Source organism: Anomalospiza imberbis, chromosome 13 (genome assembly GCF_031753505.1).
Source record: "Anomalospiza imberbis isolate Cuckoo-Finch-1a 21T00152 chromosome 13, ASM3175350v1, whole genome shotgun sequence".
Taxonomy (NCBI): Eukaryota; Metazoa; Chordata; class Aves; order Passeriformes; family Viduidae; genus Anomalospiza; species Anomalospiza imberbis.
In genome coordinates, this window is record NC_089693.1 from 6,378,998 (window position 1) to 6,393,538 (window position 14,541).

Genomic DNA, 14,541 nt, shown 5'->3' on the forward strand with positions numbered 1-14,541 from the left:
ACAGAACTTTGCTTCCAAAATTGATTTCACAGCAGCGAAGAGTGATGCATCTGGCTGAGCTAGAAGTGATGGCTGCTACAGTAAACCAACTTTAATTTCCTCCACAATTTCTTTTTTCACTCTACCAGACTTAATACTCTGGCACAGAAAGATTATTGGGAAATAGACTGAGGTGACCATTGAGATTGTGGAATGTGTTTGATTAGGTTTCTATTTCAGGAGGGCTATTATTTGGGAAATTGAGTCTCACTCCTTGTTAGAGACTGATTGTAGCTTATCAGCTGAAGAGGTTTAGGTAACATTTCAACTACACAGCTGGAAGTGGTACAATAACCCTTGATTTTAAGGGAATAATTATTGCACCCAGCTTAGGCTTAAAAATAGAGAAAAACAGACTTACAGGGCACAGCAAAGGAAATCTCGTTTTGTTTTTATTTGAAAGCAGCAAGGAGAAAACATGTTGTCATGTAGCTGTCAGTGGGATCTTGACACCCGAATCAGAAAGACTTCAAACACTGGCACAAAGCACAGCCCCAGTTCTGTGCAAACTTGTGTCTCCTGGATGTGGAAGGGAAGAAGAGGCATCTGGTACTTCCCTCTCCCCATTTCCTACAGCCTGACACAACCCCCCTTCTCTCCTGGTCAAGATGGAGGCTGTGCTGGTCAAAGAAAATTAAAAGGTGAGCATTGCATCTTTGTTTATCATTTGTCACCTCAGATCTGGACCATGGGGAAATCTCCATCAGGGTGAAATCTGTGTCTCAGAGCCCGTGACTCACCAGGGAATACACTGACATGAGGAATACTCTGAAAGTATCCCTTTAGCCCAGGTATTAAGCTGCAGGCGAGAGGTTAAGAGGAACATTTTTAAAGCAGAGCAAAAGACTTAGTGATGAAAATTCTGTTGATATTAAGTCCCACACACTGCTTTGAAAATATACCACCTAAGAGCTACCTTAAATCTATAATGCAGTAATGGTATTAAACGAGGCAGGGACATTAAAGCACTGGCTTAAATCTTGGATTTCCATAATGCTCTGAAATGGGACAATAGCAAGTCTAGTGCTTGGTCTTGATTAATTATGTGAGAGGGATATGCTGAACTGGCCAGCAGTGTCATAGGCACACTGCCTATTAAAAAAGTTGTGATATTTTCTTTTCTTTCCTACATGTTCCATCAGCTCCATCTTTATAGGTAGAAGGTTCCTCATGGAGGTCACTTGCAGGGAAGTGTTCCCAGGAAAAGCAGGACCAATCTGTCTTACCCACAGGAATCAAATGCTGTTTTCATAAAGTAGAGAAGACCTGCTAAATTCTTTCAATTCTTTAGAAAAAGTTGTGTTCTTTTTCCCTGAGAAATGCAGTTAAGATTGGTTTGAAGCTTCTGAGAAGCTTAATGAACCGTGGCTGTGCCTGTAGCTTTTTAACATTTGGAAACTTTTGTTGCTAATTAACTTCATTAATAGTACTTAGAGGCACTGTGGCCAATATTTACCGAGCACTGGTGTTACTGCAAAGCACCAGTGGAGCCAGTGGCTCAGCAAATAGATTCCCTACAGAAAACTACAGAGCTGAACTCATCATGGTCAGATTGTTTCTCCTCTGCGTAAAGAAAAAAAGGAAAACCTCATTGGTGCTGTTGTTGCAAAAAAACCACAGTGGTGTTAAATGAATTGATGGAACTTCCTAATCCTGCTGGGCTGGTACTGGGAGCTGCTTTCCCACATGGAATTCAGTGTGCACAGGGAGCTGGCTGCAAGATTGTGGCCTCGAACTGGACAGGGCTGCACAGAGCAGTTCTACCTCCACAGGGACCCTCAGTGCTCAGAGGAAGATGCTGCAGAAACATCCCTTTCCAAGTAAACCCCCAGACAGGAGCTTGGTGGCACTGAGGGATGTGGCTCTTGATACCTGGATGACTTCAGCATCCATCCGGCAAAATTTTTGGCATTGTGGGGTCCATGGGTAGTCACTGGGTGCATTCCTGGTGCTCAGCTTCCCTGCTCAGCTGAAAAGGGAGGTACACCAGACTCTCTTTGTCATGACAGAAACGCCCTCTGAAAAGGCAGAGAGGTTTCTTGGGCACAGCTATCTGAAGTCTAGCTAGTTGGACACCACTGCAGCAACTAACTGATCTGGAAAACTCCAGAATTGTGTAGGTGTTACAAGAAAAGTAGCTGGAATTATTTCTTGAAAAGGTTTTTTTGTTTCTGTTTTTGTTTTTGTTTTCTTTTACCTCTTTCATAACCACTTTTATTTACAGTGCATCCTTCAGGGGACACTGTTGAGCTATTCACTATAAACCTAAAATATATATATCTAGGTTGGTATATATATGGAAATAGATTAGTCTCTTTGACTTATATTTCTAGTCAGTCTGTCCAGATTGCTGTGTTCTACCAAGGGAAATCTCCTGACCTGAAAAATGTTTAAACTATGTTTTGTTTTATTAATATCACAAGATCATTTCTATTGGTATGATGGTTCTTTGATGCTTCTCTGCAGCTCTTTTGGCTTTTACTGCACTGACAGGATTTGAGTAGATTCTGAAAGCTGCTAGGAAAAAATTTGCTGAAGATCCCAGGAATATAATCCTCTCCTTCTGGTTTTGCTACAAGCTTTTTTTTTTTTTTTTTTTTTTTTTTTTTTGGCATGAGAGCCCAAATCCAAGGGGATTGCTGAAATTGTGAGGGCAACTGGAAAAGGAGGAACACCTTATCAGGCAATGGCTGCACAAGAAGGTTTTTAAAATGTTTCTTATCTCCATGCTATTAGCTACAACACCAGTTCCTCTTAGGTTTTATACCAAAAGGGGTCTCTCTCAGGAATTCATCACCTGGTGTGTTATATTGTGGATGGCTGAATTCCCCTTAAGAAGTTAAGATTTTTACTCTTATTGCCCACGAGGATGGGCTGTAGGAGAAAGCTGGAGAGACAGGGAAAAACATCCTGTTGGATGACACGGTTCTGAGCATTGCTGAGGGTCCCTGGGTGCTGGTCTGGAGGAGTTTGGCTCAGTCCCTCAGTCTCATGTGGCCTCTGCAGATGATAATCTGTGCCTGCAAGGCCATGTCAGCATTTCCCAAGGTCCCTTAACACTCCCTGCCACGGTAGTTGGGATCATATCCCACTCTGCATGAAAAGCAGAATAGGCCTGTGCATAACTGGAAGGTTGGATGTCTGGAGAGCAATAAACCTCCAAGGTTTGCAGTGGGTATAAACGCTTTTTTTTTTTTTTTTTGGCTATTGTGAAAAGTTGGAAGGGTTTCTTATTTTTCTTTTCTTCTGCCTGTGATAAATACATTAACTAATAACTTAAACCCCAGGGTGCCTGCTGGTACTTAGACAAGGGAAGGATCAGTATTAAATACACTTTAGCATAGTCTAAGAGGTATGTGGAAGGAAGACAGGATCAAAGCAAATGGCAGTAAAGTATTGAAATGGACTTCAAAAAGGACTAGAGAAGGGTCCTTATGCAAAAACCAAAAGGAGGAAACATTTGAACTACCATCTTGGGGCCCGATTCTGCTCCTGCCTGGTTAACACCAGCCAAATTGCCAAAGTGATTCTGCAATACTCTGCACAAGGCACCTCCTTTCTCTGTGTCCAGTGGTGCTGCAGAGCAGGATGGGACCACAGCTGTCACTGGGAAATGAAAAAGACACGAGTTGCTGCAATCACAGGGCTTGAAAGTGTGCCTGATGTAAACATCAGGAGGTCATTTGGTGCACTCCCAAGGCTTTTCTATCACTGGCCAACCTCTGTGTGAACAGGTCTAGGGCTTTGGAATGGTTTAGCCATCTCTAAAGGGCTGTAAGGGTTTTATCCACTTCAGCTCTCTAAGCCTTTAGTGCCAAATCCTTGTCCCTTGTAAGTCTCCAACAAAATCACCAGTAGTTTCAATGGGTGCAGGATCGGGTCCCTGGAGCACTTTAAGTAATTTAAACCACTCTAAATCCTCGAAGCAGCTTAAGTGATAAGCTACTTGTTCCAGAGTTTTCATCTTGCAGACCTGCCTTTTAAAATACTCCAGGCAGCTCATGGTGCACTTGGCTGTGAGCACACACAGATGCATTGCTTTGGAACAGAGATAACGTGGTGAGACCTTGCTATCAAACCCTCAAAGTGTTTTACTTTTAGAGAAAGTGGGACTTCTGTTATTTTTTAAACATAGTAAATAACTTCCAGCAGCTACCAGATGAGATACTGTTCCCTGTGCTTGGGCAGGAGAGATAGTGCCAAAAGCTCAGGATTCAGACCCTGCTGGTGATGCCATTTGCTGCTACATTCCCAACCAGTCTTTGTGATATCAGGAGCACCAGGGGCTCTTTAATGTACCCTGCTTTTGAATGATGATTGGAAAATAGGATAAACCTGGGAAACACTTCACAAAAATTCTTCTGTAAAAAGTCACTGGATGAAATCTTGGCAGCCACTTTGGAAGTCCTAGCAGATCATCAAGCAGCGTTTGGACAGGACTGCTGCAAACAGGTAAGTGTTTCTAAAGGGAAAGGGAGGTAGAGGAGCCAGACAAAAATTTCACTGCTTTTCCATCCTTTCATTTGCATGACAGCACCCGGTTCACACTTGTCTTTTCATCTATTTTTTGCAGCTCTGCAAATCAAGGCAATTGTGGCCAGGCCTGGTCAAGGGGATATTTTAGGGAACTTATTAAGTCTTGCTGAAATCACAGCAGTTTGCTACTTAGGGCATAATGAAAGAGACTGAGATGTTGTCTGAGACTTTAGCCAAGCTGTCTCCCTGGAGATGGATGTTTTGCTTCTGTGCAGAAGAGTCAATGTTCCTGCAGTAATGTGGGAGGCTTTGATGATGCCCAGGAGCAGATACAAAGACTGCAGCTCTCCACTGGCTAGCACAGCATGAAATCTTTGCTAGCTCTGCTGTCCAGCACCATTCCTACACACCATCTCAGCAGTTCTTCTCTCTTCTAGGCCATCTCTCCTCCACTGCTGGTCCAACTAACTCTGACTCCTCTGACTCCTACTAACTTGAAGACACTGGAAAATTACCTTCCAACCTTGCACACTCCTCTGCTGCCCCTCTTTTCCCCTTCTTCTTTCCTTCCCATCATACTCATCACCCTTTGCCTTCCTGTTTACATCAGCCTCTCCCGTTCAAACTCTCTTGGGTGTCTAGATAAATATCATATACTGAATTACAGCTGCAGACCAGAGCCCAAGACACCTGTGTCTGATTCCTGCCAGTGTTCATGAGCTTTTGTGACTCAGCCCCTTTCTGATGCTCCTTCCTCATCTATGAGCTAAAGCTGGAAAAAATATCAATAGGGGCGTTGTGTTCCTTGGGTTCAGGGCACAATATAAATCCAGGGTGTGATTGCTGTTAACCTCTTCTGTGAGAAGTTGAACTGGCCAAATTTTCTGGTGGAGACCATTGGCTGCCTTTCTTGGCTGTAACATGCCATTTTTCCTGAATTTATTCCCCCCTTTTCCTTCCCAGGGAATGAGATGTGCTTGGCACAGGAGCTGCAATCCATGCAATATTATTATTAGACAATAAACAGTGTCCATGAATGATTTAAACACAGGCAGAGCTGCTGATATTGATTTATTTTAAGCTCTATAAACAATTACATGGAGTTTATTTTAATGGGAATTATTAGTTTTCCATGGGGGAATTTTCAAAAGTACCTCTCTGCAACAAGGCAAATAGTGAAGCTTTTGATTTGCAGGGGCTCTTATGGGGCTCCATGCCCTGGGCTGCCTCTGCCAGCAGCACTGGGAGGGACAAGGCACTGGCTCTGGGGGTGTAATTTCTCTAATTTCCCCCCTGTAATGAAAACAAAACTGCTGCCTTCTTGGAAAGAGCAGAGAGTGAAGCCTGGGAGGGGATGAGGAACAGACTGTGCAGACACTGATGGATGCTGTAATATTGTCCGCTCTTCTCCCTGGAGTTTCATGTGCTGAACAGCTTCTGGCAGAGCCCTTCCTCCTCTCCTGCCCGCTTTCCAGGCCCAGTGATCTCCCTCCTTTCCTTTCTCACTTTCTTCCTGTCCTCTTAAATATTCCCTGCTGGCCTGATGTTTCCAGCCCTCCACTTTCTGATTCTCACGTCCTATCTCCACGTCTCATTAGTCCTTCAGGACTGATAACATCCACCTGACCTTCCTTAACAAGCCAGCCTATGCTGGTGGACTTTGCTCTGGCTGAGGAACACTCACAGCTCTTCAACCCATGCTTTACTCCAGGTGCCTTCCCCCCTTCAAAGCTCACAACCTTTCAGGAGGTGAAAAACCTCCACCAAAAACTGGTAACAAGCAGGCTGGTTGAGGGAGGGCTCTTTAACCACCACTGTTATCTCTGTAGCACCTGTCTTAGTGTTAACACAGTCTTACCCTCTGACTCTTGTCACTAAAGTCTCAAAATAACAAGAAATCCACTTTGTGTTCAGATTTTCTCTGTTCAGATTAATTTACATGTTGGGGTTTTTTTTTTTTTTTTTTTTTTTTTTTTTTTTTGTTTTTTTTTTTTGTTTTTTTTTTTCTGTGCAGAGAGATAAAGAAACATTGCAGAAAAATGCCCAAGGTGTATATGGGAATTGGATCCCCAACCTTTATTAAAAGTCAGGAAAACTGGTGCCTAAGAGTCTTTGAAACTCTCTCCTGTTGATTTCAGGAGAAGGCAAAAGTGAGTGTGTCTTCCTACACTGAAATGTCTTGATGAAGACAGAAGACTTTCAACACACCTTTGTGACTTAGGAGCACTTAACATAGAGATTTAAAAAACAAATCTCATTTTAACAGTCATCTACACACCTCCAGGTCCAGCTTGGAAAACTGCTCAGAAGGAGCCTCTGCACGTGCAAGCCTCTCATCCTGCACAGCTTTTGAAATGGAGAATTTACTGCACTGGAAAGCAGGGATCCTCTGGGTATTGGATGTAATCTCCTGGATGCTGTCCTCTGCTCCAATGAATGGCAAAAATTAAAAATAAGCTTCTTTGCAGAGCAAGATATCTGAAAAGCAGGCCCAAACCCCAGACTGTGAGCAAAGCTGGTGAGAATTTGAGTTATCCATGTGTGGAGAGAAGTGCAGGAACATGGGAGCAGGAAACAGGAGCAGCAGAAGCCCCTGGCACCACACCAAAGAGGAGAGACCTGACTCTCTGTGGCCAGAGACACTTTCAGTTCCCAGGGGTCACTTGAAAAGAAGCCTTTTGTAATATGAAGTTAATTTAATTAATCTTGAAACAATCCAAAACAAAATCACTGCCAGCTATGTTGCTTTTAAATAAGGATTTCAATGGGCCAAGATTTAGCATCCTTTATAGACACATCTGCCTAAAGGCCTGTATCTTATCTGATCATTTCCATGGCAACAGCTCTGGGATTAGAAAAGGATGAATGTTTAGGAATAGTTGCTGGAATTTCATGGAAGATGATGAATTGAGGATTACTTCACTACCTACGTGTTACCATGGAAATGCACATTTACAAATTGCACTGGATTTTAAACCCCACCATTATTAGTATAAATTTGTGCTGCTTTCTGAAGGAGCTCCAGGAGCAGAAGTTGCCTCTCACCTCTCTAGCCCCACTGAGCACAAAAATGACCGTGGTGGCTGTGAAAGGAAAGGGAGACAAGTGGCAGGTCTTGGGCCCAATTACTCCTCCTAAATGAAACCCAGGTAGTCAAAAGGGTTAAAATTTAAAAAAAAAGTATTTCACACACAGAGAAGCCACCAATCAAAAGCAACCCCCCTTTCAACTTATAATGGAACTTGATAAATGGATGAACAGATTTTTGAATTACCACACGCGACTTCTTGACTTAGGAGACTTTCAGTCTTGCAAACCTAAGGTTATTTCTAAGACTGTTTTTATTGCTTTTGTGAAATTCTTATTTTAAGTGTGAAACAAATCTACAAAGTCTGTTTTGTAAACTGTTCATAAAATATTCCATATTTTAGTAAACTGCTCTGCTCTGCCACTGGGACTGAAGTAGGACTTGAGACTAACTCTTACTAAAGCCTTGGAAAACCCAGTTCCCATCATTGAAGCCCAGAGCAAAGCCAGAAATAGTCCCTATCCATACATAAACCATGAAAATTCAGAGGGTCAGATAAATAACTGCTGGAAATTCTTTTATCACAGATACACCTGTTTTTTGTAGGGCCTGAGGAAGCATCTTACCATACAAACTACAAATATCAAAATAAAAAAATGGCATGATAACTCCAAGAAGGCTACTGCAGCTGATCCATGAATTCAATCTAAAGGGACCAGAGCATCTTCGAAGCAAAACTGAAGATTTGCAGCAGCTTGAGAAGGAAGTGTTATTCATTTTATTTTGTATATCAGGAAAGTGAGTCCAGAAAAACTACCCTGAGGGTCAGCAGCCTGGCTGAGGATGTGACATTACACAAAACTCACTGGTTGCTGGTTATAGGGTATATTCAGTGAGGGATGGGTGTCATAATGATGGCTGGGGTAGTGATGCTGCTTCTTGGGGGAGAAGCAAAGGTGTCCTCTAAGGAGCTGTGTGGCTGAGACTGCTTCAAAACAAATTCATCTGCACTGACAGTCCTGCCAGCAACAAATCTATTCAGACTGACATCCCCACTGCCTAAAACTGGGCAGAAACACCCAGGGCAAGGTGTTCCCAAGTGAGGCCAACTTCTGTTCATCCAGCCACCACCTGCCCCTCTGTTATTCCTTGTGGCATTTCACAGATCCTGGGCTTGCTGCAAATACACCATGGCGATCCAATAAGCTGTGCTGGCTGTCTTAGAGACCTGGGATTGAGATGAAGGGAGAACACCTTCCCCACAGATGGCAGAAGAGGCACATCAGCTCACACCCTCTGCAGACATGCCTGTGTTGCATTTTTGGTATTGAGGGTGAGTCAAAACCCAAGAGCACAGAGGCTCTGCAGTCACCTGACCTTCCCATGACAGGGTGAAGCACTCACTGGTGACCCAGGCATTAAGTTAGCTGTCATTTTTGGAAAATATCATGGTGTGGATCTCATCTCTCCTTTGCACTGAGGAGGTCACTGCTAATGCAGAGCTCAGCATCCTCCCAAACCCATGGATTTCTGGAGAGGAGACCCTCGTCCCTGGGTTTAGTGACATATTTGGGTGTTGACATTGCATTACAGCTAGCAACAATTTATGACGGGATTTTTTCCATGTTCTCCCTTCCCACCTCTTCACCTCTTTCTTGCAATCTTTGTGCTTTCTTAAGCTACTTTTTTTTCTTTCATTTGATTGTGTGTGGTGGTTTTTTTTTTTTTTGTTTGTTTGTTTTTTTTTTTTTAATATGAGAAAAATTACTTTTGGGCTGTGCCTCTTTGGGAAAAACAGGGGGCAGATCTCCCCAGCTGCCTGAAAGCCCTGCTCCCACCACTGCCACATTCAGCCTCCTGCAGACTTTCCCACAAGCAATTAGGAAATTGCTGGAGCAGTCAGAGCTGCAAAGAGGCAGTGAGGATGCATGGCATCTTCCCAAGGGTGAGAAAATCAGAAGTCAGTCAGCTGTTTAGAAAGCCTCCACCTTTTCCTCTAAGATAAGCCTCACAGCTGGACATAGAGCCAGGCACAATGAGGGAAAGCAGCCTGGCTGAGGAGGGGTTTCCGCCAGCCCTCAGTCCTGACCTTTGGGAATGGCATTTCCCAAGGCAGCAAAACCCTGGCAGGCTCCACTGCCCCACTTGGACATGCTCAGACACCCCCAGTGCACTGCAGCCAGTGCATTATCCCAGAGTTCTCCCAGAATCCAGGCAGCCACCAGCACACTGAACCCATCCCTGCTGCAATGCCACTGCACACAGCTCGCTCTGGGGAAGCTGTACAAGATTTTAGGTGTCCAAGGGGAGAGAAATCCTTCCAGCAAGGAGGTTTTGCCTGTGGAAATGGGTAGTTGCTGGGCACCCCACACCCTGCCAGGGGTGAAAGGGAGTGAGCAGCAAGACAAGTTCCTTGCAGGCTTCTCAACTGTCAGCTCTGTTTTTGGCTGCTCCAAGCTGGAGTGCCACAAGAAAAAAAAAAAAAAAAAGCCTCGTTAAAACTCTAGCAGTGAGATTCTTCTGATTTTCTTAGCAGCTTGATGACAGTTTCTAGCTGCTGAAGTTTCAATATTGCAGGACAATAAAAAGGATATTTTGAGGGTGGGGGAACGGTCAACAGCTGGAGGAGCCTTTTCCTCCAGTGCGGCACAGATAAAACTTTGTAACTTTCCATGCCCCAGGAACCAAACTGATTTCAATTACTGGGAACACTGGCTTTGAAATCAGTGAAACCAAACCAGGAGGCAGGCTGTCTTAGGGATGAGGGGGCTTCTCTGCTCATAGGAGGGCTGTGGGACCAACCTGAACCCAACCATGACATCTGCCAAAGACTTCTCGAAGTCCTGGGTGAGGTCCTTCATCTCAGTGTGCCACACTGCTGTTGTAGCACAGGGACAGTGACTGCTCTGCACCTGCCTTCTGCAGTGTGACCTCAGTGTCACACACCCCATAAGACAGCCAGTTCTCCCTAGGTTACATGCAGATAAATAAGCAAACCTCTTTTTTTTTTATCCTGTGAGTTGCTTTGTGCAAAAAAGTTCTGGGCTGAAAATATGCATTTTCACATGAAGAGTTGATCAAATACCTCTAAGATGTTTAACCTTGGAAGATGAAAGAGTTCCCTAGTTGTTGCCATCTTCCCTAAGTCGTTATCAGAGCAATTATGTGTGATTTAATAGTTTGCTCTGTTGCAACACAATTTTCTATATTGTCTGAAATGATAAATGGAACTGCAGACCTGGCCCCTGTATGACTTCTTGAAATCTGCTGCATGGGACAGGTGAAAAATATTGCAGCAGGGTAAAAAACAGTGCTGGATGATCCATGGGAATGAGCTGATTCCTGCAGCTTTCCCTACCTGTCCTCAGCAGTCAGGAAATTATCATGAGGGCAAGAAGTCAGCCACAGGCAAAATGGGAAAGCTGTCTCTGCCACTGTTGAACAGATGGGATCAGGGTGCTGCTTGGGCACAGCATTTCTCCTTATGTGCCCTATATTTCTGAGGCAGTTTCAGGGATTTGTTTGTTTTTCCAATTCTTAGCAATTTGGAATTTAAAAACAACTCAACTCCCAAGTTCTATTTGTTCCTTTGGAATCCTCAGGAGACCACTGAGAGCTTTTCCCCTCAGCCAAAAGGGCTCAAAATATCCTTTCCTTTTCTATTTTTTATTTTTCTTTTCTTTTTTTTTTTTATTTTGTAAATGAGATGGCATTCTTTATGTATCATTAACTCCAGGAGCTGGATCTCACTACAAATTCAAATGTTCAGGGTAAAAATGTTGTGGATTTCCAGCTCTGGTAACCTCAATCAAAGAGAAAGCCTTCACTGAATGACCTAGAGACATGCAGCAATGCAGAGCAGACAAGGTTTGGTTTTGGAAATAACAAGGAGACACTTGGCAGGAAAGAACAACCACCTTGAGATTTACAACTGCAAATTTTCTTCCTTTCAAACACAGACCTCGTGCATCCCACTGCAGGTTTCCCATACTAGTAACACTCCTACAGATTTTGGATTACTGCTGCAAAACAGTCACACCACCACAGAAGTGACTCTATTTTGAGATCCTTTACATGCATGCAGAGAGTCTTTTACATTTAGACAGTGTCATTTTGTCCCTACACGACTACACAAGAGTGGGGGTACAGAAGCCAGGGACTGCAGGGAATTGCCCTGTTCACTGTTGCAGTACAAAGCCAGCTTATAGTCATAACTGAAAAGTTCCTGTTCAGTTCTTGGGGAGAACAACAGCAAAAGAGGATGTGGGGTTCAACACACTCCCCAGGAAAGCCAGGAAAACACTTCAGGTTGCTTTGCAGAGCTGGAGGCAAATTGGAGAAATGAAAGGCAGTGATAAGGGCTCCCACTGAAATGAATTGCAAAGCTCCTGGTGACATAAGGCATGCTCAATCAGGGAAAAAAAGTCAACCTAAGCCTTGCTTTTTAATGTTTTGTTTCCTCCACTCTGTATAATTCCAAAATAGCCCTAGGAAGTAGAAGAAACAAGACTCAAAGACAGACTTTTCCTCTTAAGACCCAGCTTCCTTCCTTGAACAGTTTGGAGAAATTTCAGCTACACATGTCTCTGAGCAAGGGCTTTATTTGAGGCTGTCCTATTGTTAGGAAAACCCCATCAAAAAGCCTGTGGCCTCCACAACAGACATCCTGAGTCAGGCAGGTCAGGCACAGAGTTCAGGATTTTGTCCTTTTAGGATGCTATTGTATCCAAGAAAGCAGGATGTGAGATTTACCCTGGCCTTTTGCTCTTAAGCAAGAGGCAGGGACTCTGCAAGATGATATTCTGCACAGGGAGTGGGCTCAGACACAAAACCCAGCACAGGCAGTGTCTTCTAGCACAGCCTGTGTCACTTGGGCTGACAGACAGACAGGACAGCCTCAGCCTTGCTGGGTGAGGCTGCCCAGCAGCAGGCACAGCCAGGCTCCACCTGAAATGAGAGAGGGCAGGAGAACCACGGTGCAGACATCCCCAGCTGGGGGTGAGCATCCTCCAGGGGTGTATAAACAGCTTCAGACAGAGCCACTGAAGGAAAACCCAGAGCACAGGATTTTGAGATAGAATTTGGGATTTCATGGTTGAACGAGTTCAAAAGTTTCTAATAGACCTGGTTTGGGGTGAGGATTTTTTTTGGCAGGAAGGCTTAAGCCATTTCTGAATTATTACTAGAATATCTTCTATTACTAATTATGACATTTGAGATTTAGGTGATGTAGAAATGTTGGAAGCCCTTAGTGTCTTGGAGCTCAGATGAAGACAAAGATAATATTTTAGCAGGTGAGCAGGGCTTCAGAGATTACAGGGGCTTCCCATTCCTCTTCCAGACAACTCACTTTTTTCTCCATGTATTACTTCTAGTGTCAATTCATCCTCCTAGTCAGGCCAGAAGGCACATCACAGGAGAGCTGGAGTTCTGAAGGAGTGGCAGCTGGGGGCCGTGGCTGACTCATCTCTGCACAGGGAATCCCCAGCATTTCCATCTCTGAGACTGAGCAAATGTTAATTTCCACAGGCAGGTTAAATTCTCCATAAGTTAAAAAGACAAGTAATATTCTGTCTCAAGGGCTCTAATTCACCTGGAAGTGTGAGACCAAGCAGAATTACACCAGTCAAATACAAAGTGCTGTTTCCATTTTTGCCCAGCAATTCTGGCCCTTTTCTCATTTTATCTCTGTTCTTGTGGGCTTCTCATTTTATCTCTATTCTTCTTTTTATCCTTTAAAGGATAAAACCCACTTAGCAGAATCTAGTGTTTGTAGGAATAGCAAAATTAAAGTCAGGTAAGCAATACTTCCTGAAAAGGTACAGAAATCAGGAAAACCTCACGTTTTTCAAGTCATAGCTTACTCCAGCTTGCTAGGTTATGTGTCCCTCCACTCAAGATCATGGCCAAGCATAAGGATGCTGTAAATAAAATGTCACATTCTTCAAGCTAAAAAAGCCTCTTGATGCCATTCCCAGCCAGCAATGGTCATTACAAGCTCTGAGAAAAGCTGTATCATCATAAAATGTGCCCAAAGGATGCAATAAAAGGCTTAGCAAAGGACACCAGAGAGAACCTTAAGTCTTACTCTCCTGAAGCTGAGAAATCCTTAGAAGAATCTGCAGCGATGCTGTTACCCAAAACAATCCCAAATCACTTGCTTAATGCTGGTAATTACCGTGCCTTTTGATTTATAAGGTATCTCACAGGCTGTGACAGGTCGAGGTCACTTTGGAGTGATAACTGCAAGGAAGCATCATCAAATTCAGGTGTTTGTGCCTCTTGAAGGTGCCATCTGTCTGTCAGCAGAGCTGTGTGCAGCCACTGCACTTCTCCTGCAGGCATCCCTCTCCAGCAGCACCGAGGTCCCTGTGCTGCCTGCAGCTCCTGGGATGCTCAGTGTCCCAGGGACACCTGCACAGGGTGTCACTTTGATGGGAACAGACATTGTGCAGTGCTAAATCTCCAGAGGCCACCTCTGCCACTCTCACTTTTCTTTAACATAACATCTCTGCCTCTTTGTGTGTCCCTTGGTAGAAGGAGCTGGAAATTAGGAGTCAGATCCAGTTCTGTACCACATGTTTTTCCTACACAGCCCAGACTGGATACCAGTTCTAAGAATAAAAACTCAGGCAGGGTCTTTGGCCTTTGGTCCCTGCTGCCCAAGGAGCAGGGGAATACTGTAAGTAATCAGTTTGGATACTGTGAGTAATCAGTTAACACACAGATTAAAGGAACAAAGAGTTTTAAGACCGGGGCTGCAACCAGGGCTGAATTAAATTTTTTAGCATCAAGGGTATAGCTTCCTGTGAAATCAGGGAAATATGGAGATATCGCTGCAATGCATCTGTCAGTCCTTCCCTAGATCTGTATAGGGAGAAGATTTTTCTTCCTCAAAACTTGGGCTTTTGGCTTTGCTCCCTGCAGTGGATCCCTTCTCCTTGGAACAGAAGCACAGATCCAGAACAACTCAGGGGCTTCAAGAACAACTCCAAAGG

At 44.0% G+C, this 14,541-nt stretch overlaps 1 long non-coding RNA gene across 1 annotated transcript; it reads left to right on the forward strand.

The window, feature by feature from the left end:
* Positions 1-4,430: 4,430 nt before the first annotated feature.
* On the forward strand, positions 4,431-6,982 carry LOC137481569 (uncharacterized). The gene is made up of 2 exons (XR_011003549.1): positions 4,431-4,491; positions 6,534-6,982. It is a non-coding gene; the product is annotated as an uncharacterized lncRNA (long non-coding RNA).
* Positions 6,983-14,541: the final 7,559 nt, after the last annotated feature.